Here is an 11,014-nt window from a genome sequence, read left to right as displayed (position 1 = left end):
TTAATTATTGAGCTAATGCCTCTGAAGAAACTTCCTAAATTAAATACTCAAGGTCAAAGAAAACTAAGTTTTTTTAAAAATGAATTTGAAAGTGGAGTCCGCTAAGACCAAAGCACAAAATATGATTAGGTATTTGAAACTGCATAAATAACACAATTGCTATTGGTGTGACAGCTCCTAAATACATGAAATTTTTACCCTTTTCTCTCCAGGGGAGATCTTGTGCACCATAGTCGTACCGAATTTCTGTGTTTGGTCCAATGTCATTGGTTGCAAAGAGGCAGAGGTATGTATGATTGTCTATGGTAATTTTCTTTATGGCAGAATTTGCTTTTGGTCTTGGGCTGTCATTTACCAGCCGACCGAGCCCAGTAGAATAGGTGGCATCAACACTAGTGAAGAAAATAGTAAAAGTATTGATAGTGATTTTTTATGAATTGATGGCAAAATTTATATCAGTTATACACATTAAGAGATGCATGTATGCATCTAAGAGTAGTTTTTGTGAGGTTATTATTAATGTTAATTAACATTATTAAATCTCAATAATCATTGACTATATCATAAGGATGCAAGTATATACAAGGCCATATAAAGGCATAATCAGGAGCAAAAGTGGTTTGAATTTGTTTGCTTTTCCATACATTTCCTGACCTTTGAAAAACGTAAAATTGCAGTTGTGGTGATAGTTAATATACATGTATATTCCACCAAGTCTACTATTTTTTAAGGGTGTGTATAAATCCAGGTCAAAGAGTAAAGACCAAACAGGGTTATGAGTATAAAAATGTGGAACCCCCCCCCCCCCCTTCCCCCAACTCCTGTTTGGATGCCTATTTGAACCCCCTTTTTTTGTAGGAAACAACAGAAATGGAATTCAAATTAATTCAAGAGCAAGATTTTAGTTAAACTTGGGCAGAAAATTACAGTTAATTGACAATCCATTGACAGGCACAAGAGATCATTTTCGTGTCCAAACAATTTGTGATGCAGTTTATTGATAATAAGCACATTAAGTTATGCAAATAAAGCACAACAGCTGCAGCCTGTGATGCAAATCTTAAAACCTCAAACAATGAAAGAAGAATTCTTCAGCAATTTGTGCAAAATTACTTAATTTAAAGATGCAGAACCTTCGTGAACTCGTTTCGATGGCCTTTGGAAGGTACTGGTGAGGAGCAAATTATTAGAAACACTTACAGTGTACCTCATGATGGTATTGTTGTTGGTCTGTGGTTTTTTGGGTTTTTCAGATATTCCGTGTTTATTTTGGAGATACTCTTTTTTGATGAAATGATATATGAAATCTGAAATCTGAAGCTATAATCCTCGCACATATGAAAGCAATTTTTGCAATTGCATAGAGAAGCCTGAAAATTTCAGGACTTCAACAGGGTTTGAACCTGTGACCTCCCAATACCAGTGCAATGCTCTAACTACTGTAACTGAGCTATGAAGCCATTGACATTGACCAGCTCCCAACGTCAGTGCCTTTATAGCTCAGTTGGTTAGAGCGTCGCACCGGTATCACAAGGTCACGGGTTCAAACCGTGTTGAAGTCCTGAATTTTTCAGGCTTCTTTATGCAATTGCAAAAATTGCTTTCATAACTGCGAGGATCATAGCTTCACTTGATACTCTTTTTTCTAAGTGCCTGTTGGGAGTTTGCATCCTTGGTAGGGTTAAATTTGTCTTTTTTTTCTTTAAGTCTCCACACTATTGACAGTATTTGGTGTGGGGGAAGAACGGTATGGAGAACAGTGTAACAAGCCAACCTGTGTAACTCTTTTAACATTGAAGATATTATTATATTTTGCTGAGAGAATCTTTTGTTGCTCCAACTGTTAAACATTATTATTTAAACTATAATCCATACCAACAAGTTTTTCCACCGTCTTTGTAAAAATACCAAAAATTTCCAACTTCATCTGGATAGGCTTGCTCCCTAGGTTCGCCCTCTTTTCCAGTTATGATTTCACCCTTATAACAAAGGAGGAAATCACCCTTTTTGAAGGCCGTTGTTGTGAAGACTCCTTTTCCTGTAATGAATAAAGTGAATTCTGATTGAGACTAGTGAAATTTTTGGATGTAGCCAATGAATGATGTTTCATCCAAGATGATGGATTTTGGATATTAGTATTTGATCACTCCCTGGTGACATTTAACGGCCTTGTTTCACACTAATCTAGTCTGTTCATTGTTTAAAACACTGTTAAAGGTTTGGACAAAGTGTAGTTTGGTCTAAATAAATTTGTTTTCAAAATACTTTTGCAACCATCCTATTACTGCAACATTCCTTACAATGTACGTACCGTAAACACCCGCAGATATATGCAAGCCTGTTATTTTTGCACATTGAAAACAGTTTCAAGTAGTTGACAATTTTGGATTGTAATGTTTAATCAGGTGCAATTAATGTGCTATGTTAAACCAATTAAGACTAGTGATTTTGGTGGAGTTAACTAAAATTGATTGATTTCCATGCCTGCTGCTTTAGAAAATTGTCAGGGTCCTTTGGCTTTAATTAACCAGTGACCTCCAAACTGGCCGAAACCGGCCAGACTTAGTATTTTACTCTGTCTAACGCCAGACGATTTTACTAGTCAATGAGGAACCCCTGGGAGTTAATGGGTTAATAGTTAACTCACTGACAAACTATGTCCCCTATGTTGAAAAGTTTGGAGTCTAAGCTACCTGTAGGTTGAGAGCCTGCTGAATTAACTTCAGGACATGTCTATAAACAGGGCTTCTGATATTATGCAATGTGATTTCTCATAATAAACCTAAAATCTCAACAAATTATTGCTTAATTCATGGAAAATTGCAGAATTTATGCGAAATAGCACAATTTACAGAAGAAAAGAGCCAAATATGGCTATTTGTTAAGGTCTGTGATAATTTAACTGTTGGGGGCCTGGTGCTGGTTTTCAATAGTAAGCAAGTGCTCATTGGCAACAATCCATTAATTTTCTCTAAACAAACCATGTCTGGCGTTAAAAGTGCGGGATAGTCACTCGCTAGACCTCTTCATAATGGGGGCCAAGAGTAGGATGTTTCCTCCTTCATCAAGTGCAATTTTGAAACATTTACAAACATTTCTGATGGCTGAAAGGGGATTTACACACATGCGTTCGTTGCATGGAAATTAATTACATCAGACATGAAACAAAAAATGTTTTCAGTGCAATCTGCCTTAATAGGGAAAAAATAATGATTTTAAGGAGAATGAAACTGGAAAATTTGTGTTTATATAAGTGAATATGCTACCTTGTCATGCAAGCAACATCAAACGTCTTGTGACTTCCATATTTGAAGTAGCACAAATGAGGCATAATTATATGTAGAGTGTGACTTGGGATGATTTTTTGTGAACTGTCAAATTCACTTTCTGCAGGGATGTTTTTTTAAACATCCAACTGACCTTACTAAGTCTTACAAGTCTGTACCAATATTAGTAAAATCATTACAATAATTTAATAAATAAATGTGAATTGAAAATAGAATACTTGTCATCCATCGATACAATGTATGTACAGCGCATGTAAGCACCATTTGTTATTTCCAAAAATACATGTAGGCTTAACTACATGCTGAATATTTTGATGGTAACAAAAATAAGGTCTCTTATGTACATGAATTCCTGAAACTTACCAATTGTGTCATTGATAAATAAGGCATGTAGACCAGGTTGATCTGTGTCTGCTGAAATCCATTTCTTAGCCTTTTCAGTTTCTGATTCTCTCTTGGCCCTCTTAAATTAATGTGTTACAAAAATATTAAATTTGATTCAACAGCTGTGGTGATAAAAACTATTGCAAAGATAACACTTGTATAACTTTATTTGCTTTTTTTGTTTGACATACATGTACAGGAATTACTGTTAATTTTTGGGCAAGCATGGATGCAGTGGTGTAAGCATCCATGAATGTGGCCCAGGTTTGATTCTAAGACTCTTATAGGCTTTTGTGCAATGTGTCTCCTTTTCTTCTTTCCTTATACATGACTTTCCAGATTCCCACAGTTGATATGTGTTTCATGTTAAGAGATTGATTTCCTTTTGTCGGTATTAGATGGAATGATATTGCCTAAGCATTATTATCTGTGGAAAAACAGAATCCTATAGTACTTGCAAAACATGTCAATAATTTGACAAGACAGAGAAAATGCAGAGTTTAACAATTTTTTTTTCTGTTTAATCTTTTAGTTACTAATACCTGTGGGAAAGGTTGTTTTGTTGTCTCCATATGAATGATTCTCTTTTCTGTGACTTGTATCTTGGAAACAGAACTCTACATGTAGGTCCTTTAAATAATTATTATATTTTTATTAGCAGCAATATTTAAGGGGTCATGTCACCTATTTCAGGGTCACTTTTCAATAGCCAAAAATACCTGTATCCCTACTATTATATAGGAATCATGATGGCTGTGGATGGCTAAGATCGAAACATTCAAGGATGATTTGGTTTGTATTTGAGAAAACAATGCTGACCTGATCATTGTTTGCCCTTTTACAGAGAGATCACGTAACATTGTGTTCTTGGTTAAGAATAATTTCATGGTTGGAAAAAAGTATCTTGTCAAATTAACGTATTAGTAGTTTTGACAAAAATGCAACATAATATCTGTGGCAAAGCCCCTTTAAATACTTTAAATACCAACTGTATTCATTCAATACAATGAAAAGGGAGAAATACCAGAGGTTATCCCAATACGAGGTTATCTACCTGGATGTTATTTATCTGGAGTCGATTTTTATGAGGGAGGAAAACCGGATTACCTGGAGAAGAACCCTTGGAGTCAGATGGAGATTGACTGAAACTCAGCCCACATACCCCACATACACCTCAGGTCGCAGTGGTGATAACCACTAAGCCACCCTGACTCCCCTTTCATGTAGTGATTGTGATGGTGATAATGATGACGATGCTGACATGCTGGTACTTTGAATAAGTTAACAATATATTAATTTTAGGGGCTTTATATTGCAATTATTTTGAATTTTTTTATGATTTACATTGAAGCCCTTTGTTTGTTGTTTGTCTATATGTGATCTTTGGAGTCAGCTTTACTTGGTTGTAAGAGGTTACAACCACTACAGAAAATGCCACAAGAAAAAATGTTTTGTCCAGTTGGATTTTTCACATCTGTATGTATAAGTTACTGTAGATCTCGTGGTGACGGTTGCACATTTTCAGTTAATGCATAATGGTAATGCTTTGCTTGTTAATAACACAAAGGCTCGTAAAAAGGAAGATTCATTATTTTTCCTTCATTTCCTTTGCTCTTTCTGTCATTGTAGTAGACATCTCAACATTCATGAAACCGTCGAAGCCACGTGAGTGGAATACAGGAGCGAAATGAATGCCATTTTTAGGAGGACGACAAGTCAAGCCAGTGTAAAATGCGACTTTGAGGTAAAATTAAGGGAAAGTTAGGCTCACTCTGAATGAAATGTGTTTGTTCAACTTAAAATAAAACATAAATTTAGACTTACTTTACACGAAACGACTTCTCCAATCTTTTTTTCTCTGTTTTGGTCTGACCTGGCTTTCAGATTCTTTCTGGAAAAAAAGATTAGTGCGTCAAGAGAATGCACTTGTTGTAGGTTCCTTGGGAGTTGTTTTGGGCTGTTTCCGTTATGATGGATTGCATTTTAAAGCTTCACTGGTACAATAACAAGAGAGAGGCTGCTGTTTAAAGGGGTTTTCTTGAAGCGTTTAGACTGTGCAGAGCCGGTCGATTGCGCTGGTGTTTTATGCTCACCTTAAAAAGAGAATAGCACGTTGATTTCTTCTTTGTCCAGGAACTTCTCAGTGAAAATTAGTCACCACTGTTATATTATATTTTAGCATTGTTATGTGATAATATCGTTAAGGGATATTTTTCGGGGCGACTTCTGTTCGTGCAGAAAAAAAAGAACCTGCTGCTTGACCTTGACCTCGGTTAAGCTTCTTGACCATGTGGTCCACTTGTCATGTCTCTGAAACCATAGAGACGAACACAAGTAATTGATGGACATACACCCACACCCATATTAGGAATAGATCAAGTTCAAATAGGGACTGTTATCTCACGTTCTAAAATTGGGCAGAAAGGCCAGGGGGTGGACAGTCTTGTTTTTCACACTGAACGTTTGCTATTCAATCTCAATTAGTAGTCAAATGTAAGTGAATTCCTATATTCCTTGCATTTAGACAATTGTTGACGTCATTTGCTGATTAAGGTGGTTGAAATTTTACGGGCCTGTTGAAGATGCGTCTTGCTTAATGTTCTGTTCTTCCATATGTCCTTGGAAACTACAGAAACAAAGGGCAGGGATAGTACGACCGTATGCTTACAATGAACTTTCGAGAGTCGTCAAATAGACATTTAATCCCACATTCTTACCAAAACATGACGGCCATTACTAGTTGGTGTTAATTTAACCTATCAGAGTGCAATTTGGTCTGTAATCAGAGCGAGTTCGACTGGTAATCACATTAATGACTTCAGATCCAAATTGCATTACGCGAAGTCAAATACCACCTTAGTACACCTGTTTTAAAACCGTATTGTGTTTTCCTTCAATATTGTTCTTTAATAATCCACTTCAGTAGATCCGTTTTCTTAAATGAGGAACTGGAAACGCTCTTATGATGGGCTAAGAAAATGATGCAAGTAAGATCAAAGATATCGAGCGATTAGTGAATAAATGGCACTGCTTTAGTGCCAGTAAGTTTGCAAGGAACTTCATGTATTTCAATACGGATGTAATAACTGACAAAACATCATCTGTAAATACCCAAGCTAATTCAGATACATGCTTGCAAGTTTTAGACAAATTTACTCGAGCGATGTATCTGGAGGTCCGGCAGTTTTCACCGTTTGTGCCAGCAGCTTATTGTTGCGCGTGTTTCATTGCCCATGTTGTTAGAAAGTTTACAAGTATGAATGAAACAACGTGCTTACACGGTATTGAAAGAAGCACTGTTGAAATTGTCTTATTGTTGTGACAACATGTCTTTTTCTTGAGAAATACAATGTAAAACAAGACGTTAAAGCAATGCACTCTATCCACCCACCCCACTGCCCCCTTCCCCCCCCCCCCCCCCCCCGCGGGGCGTAAACCATTCTATGAGCACTTAAAAGAAATCATGAAAGCAACAACCAAAACAAAAATAATAAAACAAGAAAAATCCAATGGAGTTAACGAATGCATCTAAATCGCCATTTTCTTTTCCCAACTTCGGAAAATAGGTCTCTTCTTGCTTTTTCGAAGGGCTTGCTTTTTGCAACCTGGAAACGAGGTTGTTTCGTTGTTTACGTCATCGTTTTTAAAATCCTCGTGGGGAAAGTCGCTTGTTCGTGCTCCACAGGTTATTTCTATCCAAAGTTGCCTCTGCAATCGCCGGTCATCATACTTAGAAAACGTCTTCGAAGTGAAAATATGCGTTCATAGAGTGTTCTTCGGTAGAACGGTTCAAGAAGAAATGTGCGGGTGAGACGATTGGTTGGTAAGTGGCACGTTCACCTTTTGATTAAAAGTACTAGGTATATTATGGGGCTTATGTAAGCTTACTTTAAGGAATCTCGCCCACCAAAAAAAAAAACTTGCGGTACTTAGCATTGCGTTGCATTGCATTGCTACATCTTGCTTGTCTAGTATAGTGTATTTTCAGTCTTACGAGTGCCGAAATGAATCAAAGAGATCGGAAATTTGTGATGGGTTCGAAATTTTAGCGACCCTCGCTCTCTTCCGTGGTTGGTCTCGTGCAACAGGTTTTGTTTACTCAGTCATAATTAGTTGACAGTTTTGTTGAAACCAGCGGCAGAGCAGGAGGATCTATGGATCAATTTTGAAACAACGGTTGCTGGTTATAAATATATAAATATTGTCATTTCTACATGTACATAATTTATTACAGTGAATTCGAGTTATCAGGAGGTCGAGTTTTTAGGAGTTGAGAAGAAAAAACAGGAAATGAGGGAAAATGGTATTTACTTTTTTTGTATTCACTCACTTCAGTTGTAGGGAATTTGAGCATAATTGTGGCATTAGTATTTGAACAGGGCCCAAGGCATAAAAGAATTACCGTGGTTTTGCCCCGTTGAAGTTTGCCCCACAGTTTACCAAAGTAGATCGAGTTCGCCCCATGTTCGTTCATTATATCTTTTAGTTATCAAAAGGTCTTGATAGATTGTCGCTTTTGCTGAGTCACCGTGACCGGCCGTGGTTATCTCAATACGAGCAAAACCTGGGGAGACACTCTCCCCAGGTTTCACTCACTTTGAGAAACCAAGATGGCAGCCTATTCGTAAAAGAAATTGATTTTATCAAACGAGTTGATAAAGGTCTAAGATTGGAAAGCTAATTAAGGAATGGGAATATCAGGTGGTCGATAATATAATTATTGGTCATAGCTTTTATTTGATATGGTGTCTCCTAAAGGAGCCGTTTTGTTTTAGCACCTGTAGAGTGTAATATCAAGCGCTAGGCTCAACCTACAGGATTTTGCTAAACCCCTTTACTCGACTGGGCCATAGAGATGGACAAAATTTAAAACCTGTGGTGCTTCCTAGTTGGGCAACATGTAAAATGTAAGCAATAATGTGCACCTTTTTATCGCAAGGGACAATAATTTGTTCAGTTTGTAATGATGGCAGAGATGACTTTTAGTCTTCGCGAAAGCGTTAGACAAAAGCTTTTGACACGCGGCTGCCTTTAATATTCGCAGACAAATATGCGCGATTTTTTATCACGGCTCATGTTTTCTCAACGTCAAAACTTGTCTTAGATTCAGTAATCCCTATAGCTTCACTGTAGAATAATTGTGAGTGCTTATGGCAGTCTATCAGATATGAATGCTCATGTAGGACCAAACCATGACTGTCTTATAACTCGAGTTAAGAGTCATTATTGTGCATGCTTATGAGTGTATCAGGGATGAATGTACATGTATAGTCAGACCTTGTCCCCAAAACAGTGGTCCTTATTACGCTTGTGTAGAATCTTATGAGTGCTTAATAAGTGTATCAGGGATGAATATATGGCCGAACATTGTCTGCATAATAGTGGTCCTTGTAACGCTAGTGTAGAATCATTTGAGTGAATATAAATGCAACAGAGGTGATTGTAGGATGAATGTAGTACCAAACCTACAATCTCGGACAAAACTGTTGAGACAGTGACACAAATTCACCTCCATTTTTACACACCCGTATTTACTCTCCTCTTCTCACTCCCCTCCCCCATCAGTCAATGTCGCTGAGTATTGTCCTATGTTCTACAGTATACAGTACCGCTCGAAACTATTAGTGCATTTGCATGCGGTAATACCTTGTGTTTGCCGATAATGTTTACCGCGAAATCATCGAGGTTGGACGAAAACCGCAACCGAATGCCGAGGGCGACTTAATTGCGGTAATTATGTGCTGCAAGAAAACAATGGTACTTTGCAAACATTGTTTAATATTATCACACCTAGCTCCCCAAGGTAAAGAATGAGTATCCAAACTGTTTTTCGCAGCACCGACGCAACACAACGCACTGTCATGAAAGCCTGTTTAATATGTTCATCTCATTTCGCTGTGACAGCTGAGAACAGAGAATGTTGATAACCTTTCATGATGCCTAATTCTTACATCTTTATGTTTAATAATTTGTAAGTTTTTAAAAAACTGTGTGGATAAGGCATAACTTAAGTCGCCGCGAGTGCAGTGCAGTCCGACAGGAGATACAGTACCGCTCAAAGATAAGCGAACCATCAAACGCGTTTGCGTTTTTTTTTTAACGCAAACGCGTTGACCAAAGTCATTAACTTTCCGAAGTATTTGCATCACAAAAGGTTCAATGATGTGTTCGAAAAGTAATGTCACAAAATAAAACACAGTCTCGTTGTCTGGCTATACAAAGTTAGGGTTGCGGCCTCATAAAAACAAAAAGGTTTGTGTTTTCGGATGTTTTCACGTCCCACAGCCGTGTCATGTAAACTGAAAATACAAAATAAAATTTGAAGCGACCAAAAATGATTCTATGACAAGGGTAATGAAAATCCATGATATAATGTGCCGGCAAGCAGTTGTAAACACGAGAATGCCAGAAGAAATTATGTGAATGGCTTTTGAACTGTCTTGCAGCAGAACCCTCTTCGCCAACGATACACATTGCAGTAAACAGAAAGCAGCGGCAAAAGTCTTACAAAATGCAAACAAACTTGAACGTAAAAATATTTACAGGATACTATGTGATACATAAATTTGAATTTTTTTCCAACTGCCTCTTGTGCTGACGTCAACTAAGTTCAGATGCTTTTGAGTATTCTGAAGTAGCGAACATACCAGTAACAAAGACTCCTTGCTGCCAGCAATTTACTCCAGACAAGATACATTTAATTTGCGCAAAACTGACAACAGCGTCAACTTAAGCGAACATAAAAATGCAAGCATCGAGTGTGCTTCGAACGTGAAGCAATAAATACTTGACTTTAAAACCACATGACTCTGAAATTGTTGTTTCACTCCGAAATGTTTGAAGTCGGTCGGACACTTAATGAGAAACCGCCATGTCAATTAAAGGGTACACGAATGAGAATGCGCATAATTAAATGCTTAAAAAACTAAAGCATTTAAAATAGCGCATACCAAAACGACAACGGGAAGACCTCTTGAGGAAAACTTCCACGTTTTACACAATTTACATGGTTCGGTTTATTGGCAAGACCTAAACGGGCCTTTACCCTGCCGCTTTGCGATGCGTAAACATTTGGGCTCGTACTGAAAATCGCACCAAACTCGTAGAGTGACGGGGATTAATTTCATTTGTTTTATTAAACCCTGCAAACAAAGCATCGCTCTGTACCCCAACTATAGGCTCATATCTTAAACTACAACAGAGTATCATGCAAACCAAAACTATCATTCGGCAAAAACAAAACAAAGGTTGTGACGTCATACGAACACCGACACAAAACACAGCGACACAGCGAATATCACGCCTTTCTGGGCACAACTTTTTGCATAAAATGAACTAATGGA

General features: G+C 37.5%; 1 long non-coding RNA gene across 1 annotated transcript in view; it reads left to right on the top strand.

Annotated features, from left to right (window-relative positions):
- Positions 1–210: 210 nt before the first annotated feature.
- LOC138044607 (uncharacterized) overlaps positions 211–11,014 on the top strand; it is an 18,675-nt gene continuing 7,871 nt past the window's right edge. The window contains exons 1-3 of the long non-coding RNA XR_011131479.1: positions 211–286; positions 4,204–4,294; positions 5,301–5,415. This is a non-coding gene — a long non-coding RNA (uncharacterized lncRNA). The remainder of the gene's footprint in view (positions 287–4,203; positions 4,295–5,300; positions 5,416–11,014) is intronic.

Source organism: Montipora capricornis, chromosome 4 (genome assembly GCF_036669925.1).
Source record: "Montipora capricornis isolate CH-2021 chromosome 4, ASM3666992v2, whole genome shotgun sequence".
Lineage (NCBI taxonomy): Eukaryota > Metazoa > Cnidaria > Anthozoa > Scleractinia > Acroporidae > Montipora > Montipora capricornis.
Note: the sequence above shows the minus strand (reverse complement) of the source record. Positions and strands in the feature narration are given on the sequence as shown.